The following is a 21,759-nucleotide window of genomic DNA, read 5'->3' on the forward strand; positions in this document are numbered from 1 at the left end:
TCTGGTTCCTGAGCTGGAGGAAACCAAGCTTGATTCACATAAGTAGATAATGGGGAAGTCTCCGGGATTAGCTGCAGATCCCAGATCTTTAACATCAACGAAAGCCATGGGTTCTCCCGAGCTGTTTTCGGTCGACGAGCGGGTGACATCCAGCATGTTTCATGTAGATTGTACGGTGAGACATAATACTGCTCCATCCGGCACCAAACAGGAGGGTGATCCCTCTGAGCTTGCACGACTGCAGTAAGAATCGCCGCCTGGTGATACATTCGTAGCAGCGGAAGATCCAATCCTCCTAACGATGTCGGTTTTGTTATGATGTTTGCATTGACTCGGGGTTTTTTCCCTCCCCAGAGAAAGGAGTTCAGAGATCTTTGCCATTGCCCGAATAGCTTAACCGGGATATGTATCGGGAGAGTTCGAAAGAGGAACAGAAACTTAGGCAGTATAAAGCTTTTGATCAAATGAAGTCTATCAGGCAGAGAAAAATTAAGGGCTTCCCAGTCCTTAACTTGTACTTTGATATTTTCATAAAGCTTGCTGTAGTTGTGTTGCAGAAGCTCCTTAAGATCTAAGGGAAATTTGACTCCCAAGTGCCGCCAGGACTCTGTAATCCATTTGTAGGGTGAGGCGTTCATTATTTGTGTCTTCAGTTCCCTGGACACACATATCGGGTACAATTCTGATTTTGTCGGATTTATTTGTAGACCAGAAGCTTTCCCAAACGCTGACAAAATCCTTTCTATGTGAGGTAGCGATTGAGTTGGGTTGGAGATATACAAAGTCAGATCGTCCGCATATAAGTTGACCTTGTGTTCTGTGCTACCCATCTTGATTCCTGTGAAATCTGTACAGCCCCGTAGTTCCTTCGCTAAAGGTTCTATCATCAGTGCAAAAAGCAGAGGAGACAACGGGCAGCCTTGCCGCGTCCCTCTCGTGGGGAAGAATGAGTAAGAGAAGCAACCATTCACTCTGACCCTAGATGTGGGCCTAGCGTATAAGGCCTCTATAGCATTCAAAAAATTGCCCCGAAAACCCATTTTTCTCAAAACTGCCTTCATAAAAGATATCTCCACGGAGTCAAACGCTTTGGTGAAATCCAACGCCAATATTATTGAGTCAATCTTCCTTTTGCGACCAAAAAGAATAACGTTAAAGGTTCTCCTGATATTTTCTGGTAATTGCCTTCCTGGAATGAATCCGGTTTGATCCTCTTGCACATATTTAGCAATGAAAGACTTCAGCCTATTAGCCAAAATGGACGTGAACAGTTTTGCATCGTGATTAATCAGCGCTATAGGTCGATACGAGGAAGGGTCCGTTGGGTCCTTGTTGTCTTTTGGTAGAACCACAATGTTGGATTCCTTCCAAGATGAAGGGATATGGCCCAGTTCCATCGCCCCGTTGCACGTGCACAGCAGATGTTTAGCTATTGATGAATAAAAAGTCTTGTAAAATTTTTGGATTTTGGATTGCTATGATTTCAATTTTGATTTAAGGTCCTCCCTCAGAGAGAAATGAAATGAAGACTTAGAGGGCTGAAGTAGATAGGCTGAGAAAACTCAACTGTATCCCTACATTTTAGGTCTGCCACAGGAACAGAATCATTCATCAGGCTTGTATTGTGTGTGGCTTAACAAGCAGTGGTGCTTATCAGTGATGTCAAGCATCCAGCATGCTACAACACAATTCTTGTTCACACAGGACAGCAAAACAAGAGTCTCTAGGGTTGCCAACCTCCAAGTGAGGCCTGGAGATTTATTAGAACTGATCTTCAGACAATAGAGATCAATTCTCCTGGAGAAAATGGCTGCTTTGGAGGGAGGACTCTATGGCATTGTGCCCTGTGGAGGTCCCTGAGGTCCCTCCCCTTCCCAAACCCCACCCTCCCTAGGTTCCACCCCCCAAATCTCCAGGTATTTTCCAACTCAGTGCTGGCAACCCTAAAAGTCTCCTTAGACCCTTTTAGTTTGTCAGATCATGAGTAAATCTGCACTAGAAGAACTGTAAAGATTTCCCTCCATTCATACTCTACAGTTGTGGATCACAAACTTTGTGAAGTAGAATCCATTTCGAAACTTACACTACTTTTCAGGACTAACTGGCTGAATGATTCTACATGCCAACATAAACAGCTTATATTTTATTTGGGTTTTTAATATATATATATAGCTTGATTGAGAAACAGGCTGTATTTCATAGCTGTTCACACATCACAGAGAGAAAAGACCAAATTTGTCATCAAGCCTTCCAGAACTGCTTCTTCCAGCTTTCTCTATTTCACCTCTTTCCTCTTGGCCGCAGAACTTCCCTGTAAGGGTCATGACCCTTTTGAGGTCCTGAACCATAGTTTGAGAACCACTGCTCTGCAATATATTTTGAAAGCTTTTGTATATGTGCAGATTAACCTAATGCCTAACAGGAAAGAGAGCAAGCATGTTAAAATAAATTAGGTCTAGTCCTCATACCATAGGATGGGGAAGAATGCTCCTGCTGGTGTTGATATAGTCTAAGTAATGAAGTTACTAGAGCTAGCTGTTAACGTTGGTTGACTGCTACTGCAAGTCAGATGTCAGACACTGTTCCATCCTGCAGAGCAAATGCTAGATGCAGAATGGGCCATTGTAAATTCTGAGGGACTATATGACAGATTCTGCTTCTGTAACATTGCCACCATTCAGTACTAGATACTTGCAATCCAGAGAATTTTCACAATGAAAATATACCAAGATAAATGTCAAAAGGTAGGGATTAGTGGTAGAGGGGATTCATTTCAGTTCATCTTTAGGTTGGATATAACAGACTGTGATTTTTGAGGGTGGTCTCTCTAATTTCTTAGTTTCCAGAATCATGACATGATGTGATTATCATCCTTTTGTTTGTTTGTTTGTTTGTCTGTTTGGCATGCTTGGGGGCAACTATTTCTTCTGAAAAAAATTCTACTTAGTTTACAGAGTTATTTTTTAAAAGAAATAGGCTAATCTGTTGTTGAACATTACATTGCTTGCTGTACGAAATACTCAGTATAGACACAGCTGTGGAATGTTCACTTTATTTTGGAATATTCGGTCTGTTTGGTGAGATTCCTAGCTGATACTCCCAGCTGGTCTTGTTACCAATGGTTAGCAATTCAGGGATAAAACGTCTCTGATTTTTTTTTTATAGAGAATATCTGTATTAATTGATCTTAATCCCCCATTTAATTCATGTGCACATATCTCTATGAGCATCGGGAGAGAATTAGGCTCCTAAACAATGAGTCATCTTCCCTCTGTTTATAGTAAAGGGAGTGTTTAGTATGGTCATTTTGACATTTCAGTCTTTTTTAGTGGAAGGGAAGTTGGTCCTATTATGGAGACAAGTTGTGATGATGAAGTGTTCAGAGTGCTATGAAGGGATCTGCTGTGCTAGAGGTGATTCTCTTATAGCTTCACAATTTCAGTGGCATGCATGATATGACAATGCTATACTACTGCTTATGAATCCAAGCCAGGGGTATTGTACGCTAATAGCTTTATTTTGTTTAGGCAAGGAGTGGTAAAAGGCTAAAGCTGCTTCTTTAAACTATCCCTTTGTCCACATTTATTTAACGCTGTAAATAGGAGAGCATCAGCATTTACAAAAGGCAAGTGAAATGCAAGAGTTAAACAGAGCAAGGATAAATACATTGTGGCACATCAACTGAAATGTTTATGGATTTATATATAATCGGAAAGAGGAGAAGTGAGCCATTCCCTAGATCAGAGTTGCTAGGCATAAAAAACTCTTCAGAGGTAGAGACAGAGGTGTGACTTAATTTTCCTCTCTCTCTCTTTTTTTTAATTAACTTTGGCACATGGGGACTGCAAAATCGCATACGGATAATATCTTCCTGGTATCCCAAAACAACATGTTGTTCAGAGCTCTTCTTATTGATCATGAGACTAGTCTTGTTTGTCAGGAGTGTGTTTGTCAATCTTCATACTTGACTAGAAAGCAGTAATACATTCTGAGGCTTTTCAATTATCACTTTCAGCCTGGGATTAATGGAAAAGTACTCATGAATAACATGATTGTGCATACTAGGTGTGTGTGTGTGTGTGTGCCCCTCATGCTTGGGACCCGGTGCTGCACAACCTGGTTTTTATTGCATCTCAGCAGCTGCTTAGCTTAGTGGGTAAAGTTAATACACACCTACTTCTGAGCTCCTTCAGCTGAATTCCCAAAGACATTGGAACAATCACATGAAATAAGATAAAAAATCCAACAATTCATGCTTCTCCTCATCCAATAATATAATGTAGGATCAAACACAATTGTGGTCTTCTCATGGGCGGGGCATCTTCTATTGTAGAATAATCCATTTCGACAAACTTTAGATAAACTACCCCTCTTTAACAAAATTATTAAGAGGTGCTCTCCCACTGTTTACTACTACTTATGGTCAGATGTTCCTCATGGAATGCATAGCAAAATCACAGTTTCTATCTTCAAACTACACAGAGTCTGAAATCAATTTTGTTCAAAGATGGAGGCCGAACATTTAGGCATGAAATTATATTTTTGAATTTTTGGCCTGATCCCTAGGGCTGCCAAGTCCCCCCGGGGGGCGGATTTCCCCCCGCTTTGGAGGCCCGATTTCTGCCGCCGTGGAATCGGGCCCCGGGGGAAACCCCACCCCGGCGTGCACGTCAGCCGGAGGTGACGTGATGATGCCGGGCACGCTGGGGGTGGGGCCACAGCCATCTGAGGGGAAAATTCTATGTTTCCCCCACAGATGGCTGTTGCCCCGCCCCCAGCATTCAAGATGCCATCCAGGAGTCCCCCGCTGCAGACGAAAAAGAACTTGGCAACCCTACCGATCCCTCTTTTCCTAAAATTGAAGAAATTTGATTTCAACATTAATAGTGGTGGCAAAAACTATCTTTGCTTCAAAAATGGAAAACCAATTCACTTCCAATGTTATCTTTGTGTTTCGATAAAATATGGAATATTTACATGATGGGAAAAATAACCGATCAATTGTTACAATATGAACTCTTCCCTAGACCCTCGGATTTCACTGAGAAATGGTACGCGGTTCTAGGTTATATATCAACATATAATATAATTTTTAAAAATCAGAACCCATCTTTAAAATTATCAGTAGTTAGTAAAAGGCTTTTATTGCTGAAATATTTATAGACCTGTAATGTTTAATAAAAAATCATTTAATCTCCTATTCATAGGAAAATTAGATTAAGTATTCTTGTACTTTACCTACCATCTCGATACTCAGGTGATATACATAGCCTTCGAGCTTATTATTGAATTTAACTTCTAATCTATATGTTGTTATTCATGAATTCAATAAAATGTTAACTATGAAAGATGGAGGCTGCAACTGGGCCAATTCAGGGCCACTTGGGTAGTGTATTGACAGCAGCCCTAATCTGATATTGTAGGCATATGTGTGCTGAGGTGCTCTCTCTTCCCCCCAATCCCAGAAACTCAAAGATGGCAAAGGTAAATGAAAATTTAAAGCAGAATATAGTTGTAGATACCATGGTGGTGCTAGGAAGGGAAAGGGTAAAGTTTGGCTTCATCATTTCAACTCTGAAAATTGGGTGAAATCCCATTGATAAAATACTGGGGTAATGAATGTATTCACATTCAATGTAGTACTTGTTTAGTTGCATTCTGAATGCACATTCTTTGTTTATGGTAAAGACAAGACCTGAACTGGAGACTTCTTGGTTTATATAGGGTGAAGGGCTAGATCTCTATTTCTCAGCTATTCAATCCCCATTTTCCTCCATTTTCCTCCTGATTTTTTAATTGCATTGTCTAATATCTTTTTATTATAGTTAACAGTAGGAGAAAAGTAAAAAGGGAAAGAAATCACAAAAAGAACCACTCATTACAAAGTTTCAAGAAACACAAAAGGAGAAAAACCATAATTAACCTCATATTTCCATGACATTATAGATAAAGCCCATCTTTCCAATTTTCATGCTCTCATAAAGCAGTCATTAATATGGGGGACTACAGAGGATTTCCAGCAGAGTGTTACATGTTGTCTTGCAGCAGTTAACATCATCTAATACTTTAAAATTACTAACAAACTAGAGAGTAGCTCTCATGTGCACTTTGGAAAAAGTACATTTGGAACTGACAAGCTGTTCATATTCATGTCCTCGCTTACTGTAAAACTAGGTGCTGCATTGCAGAGATGTATAGTCCTTGGAACCTGAAAACAGTGACCTCTAGTGATGCAAGATAGCATGACAACAGAAATAACAAAAGTAGGCAATGTTTGCAAATGTATCAGGGAGCTAGCTGCCAATTCCTTGGGAAATCATTTCAGGGTATTCTGAAATGGCTTCTATACTCAGCTTCTTAACAATAGCCATTTACTGATGCTCTTCAAACTCTTCCGATTTTTCAAGTTTTCTTCAGCATTATGAACTTGGAGACTACTGTGCTAGTTAAGATAAAAGTGAAACATTTCCACAGTAGTGAACCTGCATTGATATTTTTAAAACTGCACATTATATGAAATTTTCCGTAGTAGATAGTTCCTCAACAGGCACAAACCCAAAGTTTTCTCCTTCTTACCCCTGTGGAAAATGTTACATTATGCATAGTTTAAAAACGTCAATGGGGAGAATTTCACTACTGCAGAAATGGTCAAACTTAAGACAAGATGAAGGGTATAAATGAATGACCTTATATAATCAGGAAACCTGGCTTGAGGTATTGCTTGATAACACTTTAAGGCTGGTCTACATAAAGGTCACATTGTAAAACTATTCCTAGATTGCACCACTTTAGAATATATATGGAGGAGGAGTTTGAATGCTCCCTCGTAAAAGCTCCCTGTGCATTCAAAAGTGTCATGAGACAAGGTGATGGCCACCAGAAGGTTATAAAAGTCCTTGGAAGGTAGGTTGATCAGTGGCTATGAGCCGTGATGGCTCTTTGTTCAAAGGCAGGAAAACAATAAGATAGGCCTTTTGACTTCATGTCCTGCTTGTGAACTTCCTTAGGACATCTGGTTTGTTAGATTCTGGACTTTGTGGACCTTTGACCTGATCCAACAAGGGTCTTCCTATGAAGAATAAGAGTCGGTTTTTATGCCCTGCTTTACTCTACTCTAAGGAGTTTCAAAGTGGCTTACAATCTCCTTCCCTTCCTCTCCCCACAACAGGCACTTTGTGAGGTAGGTGGGGCTGAGAGAGTTCCAAGAGGACTGTGACTGGCAAAATTCATCCAGCAGGCTTCATGTGGAGGAGTGGGGAATCAAACCTGGTTCTCCGGGTTAGAGACCACCGCGCTTAACCACTACACAACCTATGTGCTTCTCTGAATTCCTAACAGGCATAGGAAGCTTGTATCAGACAGTGTGCACATGTGGCATGTGAAAACAGTGCATATAGGTGAGTGGGCTGTGTTAAAGTTGTGGAGGGGTCAGTTGGAGGGTCTTATAAAGGAACTGAAAACTCTGTTCACATAGGTTCCTCCTTTACTCTTTATTTGATACTCAACTAGATACAAAGCCTCAGAAGTGGAAGGCCAATTCTCCTCTGTAAAAGTAAATGCTTTATATGCTCTGAGATTTCCCATTGCATGCATGGTATGTTCTCCTGGTCATAGAAAAGAACTGGGAAACCTTTGCATGGGTACATCATGGCTTTTGGATCTCTGCCACTACTCTCATATTTTAAAGCTTTTCTCCCTCTGCCTGGAGGCTTTTCCTTTCATAAAAACAAACCCTGCAATTCTTAAGATTCCACATTTGCCCACAGGAGAATTATTCTACATCAAGAAGCTATATTAGATAAAGGTCCCAATCGGTAATTTAGTTGGCATAATGGTTTATCTGGCAGCCAGTTGTTAACCGACATGCGTGATATATTGGGGAAATCCAAAAAACAAAAGTGTTGGTGGGGAGGATTGCGTGTAAGGCCTCTATTTATGTAATAAAACCAAACTTGTGTTATAGTAGAACATAGTCATAATTAGGCTGGTTCTTTAATCTTTCCTACTTGAAAGTTCAAAAACTTTTCTGTAGTCTTTATTAAAATGTAGGATGTAAAGCTGTTGGCAACCATGTGCACACCTTGCATGTTTTGTGCTTTTACCAACAGAATGTTCTTTTTAAAAACACATTGCTGATCATGTTTCTTTCTTTTAGATGTTGATATGTTGCTGATTTCTTAATCCACGGTTCCATTTGTGATGTTCTGAAACTTCAAGACATGTCTTATTCAGCATAGTTCATTTGGGAGACAAACTCTATTGTTTTCATATTGATTTGTCTTCAGCTGAAACTTTGTATTTAACTAGCTGTTAAATCGCTCTCTGTAATGTTTCTAGGCTCCCAAACAGAGACCAGAAGAACGAGGAGTAGTTCAAATAGTTTTAATTTAAGGAGCAACTCCAACAGGTTTATGCAAGCACTCTCCACTAGCTGAACTGCCTACTTGAACATCTGACCTTAGGGAAGGTCATCAAATTAACACACTAATACAAGGGAACATCTTGAAATTACAAGTTCTATCACTCCCCCCTGCCATTCTCTTTATTCTGTTTTGGCAATGCTTCAGTATCTTGAGGGATGGAATTTTAGAAAACATCTGCAGAGCTTTGCCATATTCATCTTGTTAATATTGTTAAATTAATTTTATTTTCCTATGCTGCCAAGTTGTTGACATACTCTTTCCTGCTTTACTTTCCTGTTCAGTTTGGCATAGAGTTGCCAGGTCCCCTCATCACTCTGGTGGGGGGATTTGGGGAATGTTCCAGGGGTGGGTGGGGATGCTCTGGTATTCGGGCGAATTTTTTTGGGTTTTCGCCCTCAAACCATAGAGTTTGCCCAAATACCAGAGTGTCCCTGATGTGATTTTCCCCGCCAGCCAGCTGGTCAGAGATGAGGAGAAGCCCCTGAAACCGGGGGATCACCCACCCAGAGTGGGGGGATTTGGGGAATGTTCCAGGGGTGGGTGGGGATGCTCTGGTATTCGGGCGAATTTTTTTGGGTTTTCGCCCTCAAACCATAGAGTTTGCCCAAATACCAGAGTGTCCCTGATGTGATTTTCCCCGCCAGCCAGCTGGTCAGAGATGAGGAGAAGCCCCTGAAACCGGGGGATCCCCCACCCAGACCTGGGGGCTGGCAAGCCTAGTTTGGCAGTCCCACTGCATGTAACAAAAATGTGATATGTGTGCTTTTTATTTTGTGTGAATGCACATTTTTCAGCTTTGATACATGTAAACTGACACTGGATTTTTCAGCATACATATTTGCATGTGCTGAAGCTGGAAAATATGTGCATTGCCTTATTCGCACAAAATGGCAACTATGCATACTGGGGCCTGGAGATCTCCCAGAATTACAACTGATCTCCAGACAACAGTTCCTTTGAAGAAAATGGCTGCTTTGGAGGATGGACTCTATGGAATCAAATCTCTGCTGAGGTCCCTCCCCTCTCTAAACCCTTCCCTCCCCACACTCCACCCCAAATTCCAAGGAATTTTCCAACCAAAAACTGGCAACTCTCGTATACTGCCATTATGAGCCAAACTGTCTGAAAAGACCTACAAATTCTTATATTTTTGCTTGGTCTTGTTTCCTAACTTTGGCCCCAATCACACGGGCCAGATATCGCAGGGGAGGCATGGCTAATTGCCCTGGCGCAGTTTGATCCGCGATTACACGATCAGACGGGCCGGCGGCACACCACGGGTCCTTCCCTCGGCGCCAGCAGGTAAACGAGGGACCGGAGGGGAATGCCGCGTGCCGGCGGGATTACACCACGGGCGTCTGGAGGCAGCCCATGGCAAACATTTACTAGTACCTTGGAGGTACTAGTTTTTAAATGCGCATTGTCGGCGGTAAGCCACGGGTGCGCTCCACTTCCCAGATGTTGGGGTGTAATCGCGCCCGGATAATCCGCCCACCTTCCGTGCCTCTTCCGCGGCAACTTTGCCGTGTGACCGGGGCCTCTATTTTCTTTCCTCCATCCTTAACTGTGCTTCTCATTTGGTCTTCTATACCCCATTTTCCTCTTCCATTACACCTCCTTCATTGGTTTCTGTTTCCCTGTTAGATGCAGTTCAAGTTATCACTTTTTGCTTTTAGCTTTTGGCTCCTTTTAATCTTATCTCTCTGGTTGCTTTCTCACCCCCACTGTTCTTGCCAGTATTTTTGTTGGCTAACCTTGCAACAAATGATGAGTGGGTTTCCTCAATTCTCTTCCTTTATAATTTCAGAAGTTCTATCTGGGCTGTGTTCAGTTCCTCCTCAGTTTTGGTTTTACAAGAATTCATTTCATACTGGAATTCAGTCATGCACAATTTTGCTGTACCTTTCAGTTCTGTGGTTTCACTGTCACCTCTCCTCCCCCAATGCAACTGTCACATGTATTGATAAACCAGTGTCCCAAACAGCCAATCAATGTTTTGCTCATGCCTTTATGAAGATTCCTGTTGTGTGACATTTTATTTATGTGCATATGTGCTCCTTTGCAGTGATAAAACAGTGCACAAAAATCTTGATACAACTGTACTGCAATCAGATTGATTAAGACTGTGTGGTGTTTTATGAATGCATGCAAGCTAGGGATGCCAGTTTCAAGGTTGGACCTGGGGATCCTGTAGAATTACAGCTCATCTCCAGATGACAGAGATCAGTTCCCCTGGAGAAAATGGATGCTTTGGAAGGTGGACTCTATGGAACTGTACCCCACTGAGGTCTCTGTCTTCCACTGGCTCCATCCTCAAACCTCCAGGAGTTTCCAAAGCTGGATCTGGCCACCGTACCCCCCCCCCATCCCCTGCCAGTGGCCGGGGGGACCTGGCAACCCTATCAGCTGTAAAACATTACATTAAAAGAATCTTGATGCAATTGCTTGTACGACTCCATCTCTTTTTTTGGTCTTGCCTCATAAATCCATACAAGTTCATTGGTAATGTAGAGAAGGTTAAGGAAACAAACTTAGAGAATGTAGTCTCTTTTTTTGGTCTTGCTTCATAAATCCATACAAGTTCATTGGTAATGTAGAGACGGTTAAGGATGCAAACAAACTGAAGGAACTAAGAGCAATCCAGACATTCTGTGTACAAAATTTGAATGAAAATAATGAAATAATAGGAGTCCTAAAGCATCAGTTGCATTTTGAAAACAACACTCAACAAATCAGAATTTGTAAACCTGGGATGCAGTGTGCTTGAGGAGAATTCAGAACCATCTCTAAGGTTCTGTTCCTTCTTTACACCTCCTTCTTTTCTCTCTTGCTTTATGTCTCCTCACGCTTCTCCATGTTTGCAGCAGTTCAGTCAGTGTCTAAAAATGTTGATCTCTTAATTTCTGCTTCTCCTTTCCTTTTTCTTTGCAGTCCATCCGTCTCCCTTATGTTCTTCTCCGTTCAGATTTTCAGCTTGAAGGCTTGGTCTGTCCTTTATAAGCCAATTACTATTCAGCAGCTTACTGTAGTAGATGCTTTAGAAGTAAATTAATAAATGTTATTGTTATGCTGTGTTTTTATGGGTTTTTTAATGCTGTGATTTTATTATTTTATTGTACCCTTTTATTTTTTAAACTGCAGTGGTCCCAGCTATGGGTGTGGATGCTGTCCACAGTGCCTGGAGCACCTCCTGTGGTAGGTGTTCCATCCTGTCCGTGTGCCCAAACAACAGTTACAAGGCAGAAATAAGTCACAGATACCTCTGTATTGCTTGATGTGCCTATACAGTGTCTTCCATGCCCCAGAGTTCAATGCCACTCCTTCACCCCTCTGCAGCCCGTGTTGTTGCCTTTTCTCTTGCCACTAGAAACCTCCCATGTGCAATATACTGCACCCTTTAAGGTCTACCCTAATAACTGGATCTGCCCCTAGGGGTGGCCTTGCCCTCTCTCAGTGATCTTCCCCACCCGCCTTGGCTCAAGCATAATGGGGTGCCACCACCTCCCAAAGCTGCTGATACCACTAAGCAGCCCCTCTGGGTAATTGGCCAGACCTGTCCGAGAGCCTGGCTTCTGCTGTCCCACATGCTTATCTCCAGCCAGCCCAAGCCAAGTTGGCCCATTCTCTCCATGCTGCCATCTCCTAGCTGGGCCCTGAGAGGCCCTGCTTCACAGCTGCCTTGAGCAGATCTCTGGAAGGACAGTATACATTTGCCTAAATATATTTTATTCTTACCTTTCTTTCTCATTCAACTTCTGTTAAAATCAGTACTGAGTACACACTGAGGTCACTTTGCATATTCTTCTGTATCTCAGGTCCCTCTCTCTTTCATCACATTGTCAAAGTGCAGGGTAGCAGGAAGTAGAAAGTGGTTTTTCGTTAGCATCTTCTCCATCCTCATAATTTGGTCTGTTTATTTTCTGTGGGGTAGTGATGCTGTGAGATTCAAGGTGGCACCCAAGCATACATTAACTAAATGATGAGATGAGTCTTAGTTAAATTCCTAGACTTACAGTGCAATTCTGAGAACACTCTTCTAGGACAAAGCTCTATTGAAAAAAATGTGAAGAGGATTCTTAATAGACTTGCTTAGGATCATTCTTGTAAAGCATAATTAGCTTACCATGAATCCAGTGAACTTACCGTTGTGGTGCATACAAGGAACATCTTGTCAGTTGAGTTTTCTATTGACATATTTTAGTTATTATTCTTTATTAAATTAGATATTTAGATTAAAAAAAAACAACTTTATTTTGCATTTTAGTTTGCAGGCTCCTACAACGCAACTTATTTTCATGGTCTTGAGTGCAAACAAAGCTTTTGTTGTCTTTCATATTGTGATCTGGATCTTAACTTGCAGAATCAGGAAGCCTCTTTTTTGAATACAAGTAGAAAGGGATAAGAGCTGTTCCTCAAGGCAGTGTTGGACCTTCATTTATTAAGATCCCCTTCTGCCAAACAAGGGCTTGTTCATTTAAGTCATTATCTTGGGATTCCGTTCAGCCATCCATTGCATCCATCTAGGAACCAGAATTTGTTTGTCTCCAATGTGTTTGCTATATCATACAAGTCACCAGTTGTGTGATATAGCAAACACATTGTCAGTTGAGACACATGGAAAGAGACCTTTACCATATCCAAACTGACATAGGAACAACAGTGGAGGTGGTGATAACCATGTAGGGTTGTCAGACCCCTGGTGGAGGCAGGGACCCCCACCACCAGGCCCTCTCCCCTAGCCACTGTGATGGATAGTAAATGGTTAGTGTTGTAACCCAGTCTGAGAACCTTGAGTGCCAGGGGATTCAAATGGAATTCTTCAGTTGAGAGGGTCAGTTAGGAATGGTAGTTAAGAACTAACAGTGAACTGGGAAGGAGTCAGAGGATTAAGAAGGATCCCCATTCAAGCTTAAGGGAAACAGTTCCTAGAAATGAGGGTGATCCCTATTAAGTGGTTAAATGGAAACTTGTTTGAATGTTCCTGCATTCACCAACTTTAGTGTTTACCCTTGTTTATATAAGCAAAGACTGCCAAGAAATCTCCCTCCTCAAGTGTTAAAAACCTGTCTGAATAACAGAAACAGTTACTTGTTTGTGACAAATCATCTGGTGTTTATTTTTATACAAAGTTACCTCATTCCTGATCACTTCATAAGTCCTATACCTGATTCTTATCAGACCATTTCCCCTCAAAGTTAAATAAAACAGTTTGTTATTTTTAAACTAACATCAGCCTTTGGTATTCCTTTATCAAACCAGGACATAAGAAGGATTTTATTCTCTCCCCCCCAGTTCCCTAGGCTGGGTCATCTTTTACCAATATATATTCAAGTCACTGGGTGGGACAGCCAGAGAAAAAAAAGAAAGAAGAAAATGAAAAAGGGCCTACTCAGCCAAACACCACTGGGTGGGACAGCCAGAGAAAAACAAAGAGAAAAATGAAAAAGGGCCTACTCAGCCAAACAGAAGATAAAGGGACATCCTGTGAGGGAGGGTGAAATTGTCATTGCCACCAATCAGCTGGCTGGCAAGGGGACTGGAGAAAGAGAAAGGCCTCATTGCCAGTGTTGCATGTGAAATGATGTCATCACACCAGCGACATCCAGACAATGTGCTGGTATTTGAGCAAAAACTCTGTGGTAGAAGCTTGTTTTACCATAGAGTTTTTGCCCAAATACCAGAGCATTGTGGTGACACCACAGCATGATAACAATTCTTTTTATGCAACACTGGTGATGAGGCCTGGGCCTTTCTCTTTCTCCAGGTAAGTCCTCCCATCCCCTGTTTGGTTGCCAGGAGGGACCTGGCAACCCTACAACCATGTCGCTAAAGGTATATATGAAAGGAAGAAATTAGTATTTGGCAGCACTAACTTTCATCCTTGTTTTTAAAAGATCTACTACCACTGTTCTTCAGTCAGGGATCTTTTCATGCCCTTCTGTGTCCTGTTGTTTTTATTGTAAATTGATAGTCCTGTATTTATAAATCTACTTCTAACCATCACAACTGATTTTATGTAGTGTTTTTTGCATGTGAACTGTGTCCACATGATTATAGTCTAACATTAAAGTACTGTGGGAGCATAAAAGTACAATGTGAATCAATGGTACAGTGTGCAATAACTTCTATGGTGTGAATCAGTGGTATAGTGTGCAATAACTTTGTATGGTCAAGCCAATGTATTGTGGCACGACCTCAGTAGCTGAAACCATTGCACGGTTATATCCAGACATGTCTTTTTCATGTAATGTCTCTTTCACAGGATCATGGATACAGTAATATATCTTAAAAGAGCCATCCATTGATTCAGTCCTTTGAGTTGGCATCACCAGAGGGTTCACTTAACTGCTCTGCTGACAAGGTCAGAAAATAGAACACAAGAACAAAAAGAGCAGTACTTGTAGTATTCTGTATGCCTAAGGGGATACTCTTAAAATACTTTTGAAACCAAGCCAACTTGCACAGAGAAATTGGCCAAAGCTACATTCTAGTTAGCTATATATTTGGTGCTAGTGACAATTTCAATGGAAAAGGGGTCTCAGCATCCAGAAAATGAGAGAAAGAAATAGATTCATTATGAGACATGGCGTTATACATGCTCCTACTTGAAACAAATTATTCAAATGCGTACCTATTAGTACTCTTTTTTTCTGGAACAAAAAGGGTTGGATCCTAGGACTCCCTGATTTCTCTACAGGAAGAAGGTTTGTTTGTTTTTCTTCATTCAGAGCAAGATTCCTCACTTAACAGAAGAGAATTGTAGGATTCAACCCATTGACCATAAGCAGTGATAAACCATCATAATAATCTGTTTTATGACGACCAAGAGGACACTAAGAAAGTGAGACTGAATGAAACAAGTGAAATATTTGATTCCTTGATGAAAATGCAGCGTGTCAGATGGGTGTTATGAGCTGTCTAAAAATGGCTGATTGGAGATGTCTGTCCACAAACAAAGGGCTCAGACATCAGGTTGTATTCCTTTACTCTCTGTTAAGTAATACTGATGATTAGTTCAATGCTCAAATTTTTAAATTCAGAGATGGTTTTGGAGCTAAAAGCCATGTCCCTTTGTCATCCTCTCTGTTCTCTCTAGAGGCCTGTCATCTTTGTAGTATGAACCAGGCTGGTGTCCCGATTGTCTTTCAACGGACATCCAGGTCTTTTGGATTTCTCATGCTCCTTGTCCTTGCCAGCCTGTTTCACTAAAATGGGGGGGGGGATAGTTTCTTGCATATTGAGGTATCAAACTCACTTGTTATGAGGGCCGGATTTTACATACATGTCACTTTGCCGGTTCTTACACAAATGTCACTTTATGGTACTTTGTGTGCCATGAAATGTAATGCCTGGTACGGAAAATATAAACTTTATAAAGGGCAAAACCAATTAACAATATTATTTTTTATTCAAAATACAAACATTTTTAAAACATTAACAATCTTACAGTATTTCCTTAAAGTCTCTCCCTGATGTCCCACTGCCTATTACTCATTAGTACTGGAACAGTATACAGGGACATAATGCATAGCCTCTGCCATCTGCCAGTAAAGGTAATGACTACTTGTGGGCCAGATAAGAGCCCTGGGCAAGCCAGTTTCAGCCCATGGCTCATATGTTTAACACCCCTGGTCTATCCTTTCATTGGTAAGTAGAGATTCTGTTGGCTTGCTGCTTCCTGGCTAAGGATGCTCAGAACTTTGTACAGAAATAGAATTGGATCCAGTCAGCTTTTCAATTGGTGGAAAAGGACCCAAAGGGTTGTGCTGAGAATCATGGGACCCGGATGAAAAAACTAGGGTTGCCAAATGAAAAAATCCTACCGGCGGGGGAGCGTCCTGCTGCTCCGGGAGCTGGTCGAGATCGTGCACGCGCGCGCGCTGCCGGAGCATCACCGGAAGTGATGTCACACGCTGGGCGGGGCCACGCCGTTTGAGGGGAAACTCTTTGTTTTCCCCTCAAATGGCATGGCCCCGCCCCCAGCCTGCGACGTCACTTCCAGTGACGCGCATGCTGGGGCGGGGTTCCCCCCGGGCCCCGATTCCCTGGCGTCTGGGAACGGAGCCTCCGGGGCGGGGGATTTCTGCCCTACCGGGGGAGTTGACAGCCCTAGAAAAAACCCATGTGTGATGGGAACTGTAATAAGGAATGTTACTGGGCAAGATAAAATGGAAAAGCTGGTCTTTGCACTTTTCTCACTAAACCCTTTGCTGCTTCCTCAAAATCTCAAATGTCTCTGCAAAGCAAAAACATTCAGATTCCCCATGACATTTCACTCTGAACAAAATTCAGTAGGGATTCTTATCCTGCTCCTAATAATTCTGCTCATATCTGCTTCTAGACTTCCAGCAGGACATGTGAAATGCTGATAAGATTGGTGACAGCCACAGCACAGCAACATAAATAATATTTCCACAGGCTCCAGGATGGGACGTGTCCTTCAAAATTATCAGAATTCTTTTTGCTTCCCTCCAAATTGTTCAGATGTCTAACACAATTAGCCTCAATATTTTGGTTTAAGTGAAATTCAGTTGCAGATATATCTTGTCCTTTGGGTATTAGGTTCTCCATTAATTCAAAAGCAAAGGAAGGCCCTGCTACAGTGCATTGTGCAATTGAAGTGCTGCAAGTACTTTTCTGGGGAGACATTATAGGAATGCCAGGCCCACCCCTGCTCTCCCAGAAAACTGTTTGGGGGTGAGGCAAGTGTCACTGACTGTCCCCCCAACACTCCAGAAATCCCTAAAACTCTATGGTGAGGTCAGTTCCTAGAGCATCCCAGGGGAATTGATGTAACTTCTGAGAATTTCCCCTCCCTCAGTGGGTACCTGGGAGTCCTAGGAAGCAGTAAGCCAAAATAGAATTCATGTGCTGATCAAGAAGGAACTGCTGCAACTTTAATATCTCATTGACAAAGGAAAGTTGCTAGTGTGGCTTTACCTGGCACCATGCTTCAGAGATAACAAGGGCTGTGGCAATCTTTTGATGCTACTCAGGTATTAAAGGCACAGGGTTTTCCTTCAAGGTCAAGCACTAGCCAGTCTACCCACAACTCACTTTTTTCCCCTTCTGTGCTGAATGTTACTTATGAAAAGAGTGGAAATGATGAGTATCAGCACTATGTAGAAAAATACTGGTATGGATATTGTGTGTCTGTTCTACTAGTGGTGCTGCTGCTTTGTTCTGGTGCCAGCAGCATTCTTGCATAAAAGGAAGGTTCCCTGTGCTGCAAGAAAGCCATGGTTAGTTGAAAGGTGCCCCAACCTAGTAACTGCTTTAGAGAAAGTGTTCTTAAGAGAATTGCGGGGGGGAAGCGTGGCAGTTTGGCCCGGAGCAAAATAACGCGTGGCCGCCCGATCACAGGTCCTGTCGAGGTCCCGTGGGTAGGGGCGAGGTGGCAAGCACACGACGATCCTGCAGCGTGGCAAAGAAGCAGCGCAGCGCGATCTCACCGGCATGCGCAATTCTGCGGAGCAAAGGAAATTTCGCTTTCCTCTTCGTGCACATGTGCTGTTGGGTGCTTGTGCGCATCCTGTGGAGACTTGGGGAAAAAAACCTGTTTGCGACGGGACATGGGCGGGCGCCGGATGCCATGGACTACCACCGGAAACACAATCAGACACCAGCCCTTGCCCCACGGTTTCCGGAAACTAGTACCTCAGAGGTACTAGTTTTTAACTCCGCATCTTCGGCGGGAAGCCTTGGGTTCGCCATGGGAGCTCTACGCTTCCCAGATGTTGCGGTGTGATCGCGCCCGGAAAAATCCGCCTATCATCTGTCTCAGTAGCGTGGCTAATGCTCCGTGTGACCGCAGCCTTAATTTGTCTTTATTCAGTTTCTCCCTGGAATCCAATGATCTGTTACTTTCCTACTTTTTAGGAATTTGGAGTCTGTTTTGAATCAATTCCCATTTTGATCAAAAGAGAAATGTGAAGGGGCAGGAAGGAAGGTTCTACTCAATTTCAGAATTTCACTCTACAGATGGGCAGAGGAAGGCAATCCTTCCTGTTCTCCTTCTAAAGCACCATCGTGTGGTACATGACATCAAAACCCCCTGCAAGGGCTGAATTCATAAAAGGACACATACAGTCTGTAATAGAAATTGCCAGAGAGAGATTAAAAGGAAATTCTTTTTCCCAAAAAAGGAAGGATTTGAAACAGACTCTATTCCTAAAAAGAGGAATCAATGGGTATATCTACAAAAGTGAGTTTCAGAAAAAGAAATTCCACTTCTCATAATAACACTTTTGTCGATGATTACTGAAATGCTTTGAACAGTTGTAAAAAGTTAACCACATCTCACTGATAGTTTTCAATGGAGCATCCTAACTGGATGAGGCAGACAGCAAGGACATTATTCATATGTAATAGTAAAGTGAATGATATCACTGCCAATCAAAAGCAGTAAAACTGGGCCACCCGCAGACAAGTTATGATCCTCTACTCAGAGAACACTCAGGCATGCAGAAAAGACATACCTTTGTAAATTAACTGAAAGAATACAAAACCCCAGAAAATGGCCCAAGGAGTCTCGCAATGTTGAGAGCTGTTGAATGTTGGGGTGTGTGCGTGTCTGTGTGCGGTGGGAGAAATCAGACTACTGATCCTAGAGGGAGAGATCTTGGGAGTGGGGATTTCCTCAAGGAAGACCTGCCAATGAATGATAATTAAAATGTGATTACATCTTTGAATTACTATTTTATTTTTTAAAATCTTTTATACATTTGTCCTTTTCACCTACATTACAAAAGAAGTCATGGTAGAATGATGCAGAAATGGAACTTCCGTGGGTGGGAGGGAGCAGGCCAGGTCATTTGGGAAAGGGGTTCTGGGGATCAAGAAGAACTGATGGGCACTTGGGCTAAGGGAAGGCTGGCAGAAGAAAGCAGGCATGACAAAGGGAGGGCAGCAAAGGAGCCAGGGCTAAATGGCTCGTGTGGAAGCAGACAAGAGCCATAGGCGTAATCTTCGTGGGGGCAGCGGGGCGTCAGCCCCCGCCGAAATTTTCAGGAAGGTGCTCAGCCTCCCCCCGGAGCCACCCTTGCTCCTAGCAAAGCAATGCCTCTGGCCCAGCCCCAGCCCCCCCCGGGAAATTGGAAAGTCTACACCCTTGACAAGAGCAGTGGTAAAAGATAAAAAGTGGGAAAGGACGTTGAAAGAGTAGAGGATAATGAGAATCCATTCTATTCTTGCAGTGAATGGTGGGGCTCTGTATACCTTTCTCTTTCCCCAAGGACTTTCCATTTGCTGCTTGTCCTGTTGTTTTGCTAGAGCATCCCATGCCTTGTCTGCTTGGGCTGTGTGGTTTTTCATTTCCTTTGCTCACAAGTGCTGTTTGGTATACTAACAGCATCATGGTCAGTGGGCTTCTGCAGGAGGGGGCAGAGAAACAGTTGAATACTTGGAGCCAGAGGAGCTTGGAGCCAGAGGATCACCACCTCCCATACTGTTAGGGTTGCCAGCTCTGAGTTGGGAAATTCCTGGAGATTTTGGAGGTGGAGCATGGGGAAGTCGGGGTTTGGGAGGGGAGGGATCTCAGCAGGGTACAATGGCATGAACTCCACCCTCCAAAACAGCCATTTTCTCCAGGCCAGGGGGATTGATCTCTGTTTTCTGGAGTTCAGTTGTAACAGCGGGAGATCTCTAGGCCCCACCTGGCAGCTCTATATACTGGGCAGCCTGCCAGTTAAGATCCTCCTCACAAGCCCTGTTCTTTGTGCCCGTGCCCACAGAGGTTAGGCAGGTGGCAACCAATGATAGGGTTCCCCCCCTCCCGATGGCTGCACCTCACCTGTGAAATGCCCTTTCCCTTGAGGCTCACCCAGTACCCATACTGCTCTCTTCTAGGTACCAGGCCAAAACATTATTTTTTTACCCAGACTTTTTATTAAAGAGTTGATTTTTTAAAATTGTTTTTAGAGTCTGCTTATAGCCTGAAGATTGGTTTATGAGAATTCTTTTAGACTGCTAAATGTTTTGTGCTTTTTTTTAATGCTCTGCTTGGTTTTTTAGTGGTTGGGCTTTTAATAATTTTTATATGTTTATATGTTTTAATAGTTTGTTAATTTGTATATGTTTATATTTTTACCATGTTTTATTCTGTAAGCCACCTTGAGCTGGTTCCCTGAAGAGGCAGCACATTAAACATTCTAAATGAATGGTTGGTTAGTGGTATTTTTAAAATCCCAGTTTTAATGCTGCAGGACAGGTGCTGATGTAGAATCAATGCAATGTAGAGGGTGGGACATAGTGAATTAAGAGCAGGAAGAATGCCAGTGGCTTATTCTTGCAGTATCTTCTCATGCATTTCTTGTGTCCACCATTTTGTATGCAGATATTCACATGCAATATTCATGTGGGTTACAAGCAGGCTTAATTTGGTTTCTTGAGATGTTAGCTAGAAAAGGATGATTTGGTGTGCCAGATTCTTGTTAGTTAAGCCACCTAGTATTTGCTTGTGAAACTAGATCTGTAGCCACATGCCTTAGAAGATGAGTCAGCTTGGTGAGAGACTGTTTTTACATAGAAACAATCTTTGCTTTCAGTAAAGAGGAAGTTGCAAACCTTTTCCTCTTCTCCAGCATTAGCATTTGGGGGGGTATGATTAGTTTGCTTGCATATTTTCCCTGTGAAATTCATTTGGATAGATTTTAGGTTGCGTGTCTTATATATGCTCTGAGGCTGTCTATGACTCATGATCGTGTGCTCCAAGTGATTTAGAGCATTACTTTTCCAGTGCTGCTTGTTTGTTCAACTTTGATCATACCTGTCCAGCAACAATTTAAGGCAGGTCAAAGCTAGTCATCTTTTATTCTCATGACAGACCTGTGAGGAAGACTAGGCAGAGCGATAGTTAACTCTTCCCAAGGCCTAGTTGCAGTTAGCTTCATGTGCAGGAATTTGAACACTTAAGGCACACCACGGTATTCATTCAGGGCAGAATGAGTTCGTGGAATTTCATGGCAAAATGTGCAGGTATCAGAAGCTTGCAAATATCTTGTCATTTTCAAAAAAATATATAAGACTTTGATTTTGAAGGACACCTAAGGACTGTGGGGCATTGCACGTGTACATAGTCAGTGTATATATGGGGGTGTGTGTTTCCTGGCTCTGCCCCATGTATATGTTTTGTATACAGAGGTCATTTCGTAGAAAAAGAGGTGCAGGAGCTCATTAGCACAATTCATTAGCATAACTTATTTGCATATGTCACACACCCTGATATCACCGGAAGTGTGTCAGAAGGCAACACCCACCACTCAGGCTCCATCCCTAGGGGGCTGTCATTCAAGTCCCAGAGTAGCCTATCTGGGCCCAAAGACCTTAATGGAAAAAA

Source organism: Gekko japonicus, unplaced genomic scaffold, assembly GCF_001447785.1.
Source record: "Gekko japonicus isolate JY-2015 unplaced genomic scaffold, Gekko_japonicus_V1.1 scaffold147, whole genome shotgun sequence".
NCBI classification, from domain to species: domain Eukaryota; kingdom Metazoa; phylum Chordata; class Lepidosauria; order Squamata; family Gekkonidae; genus Gekko; species Gekko japonicus.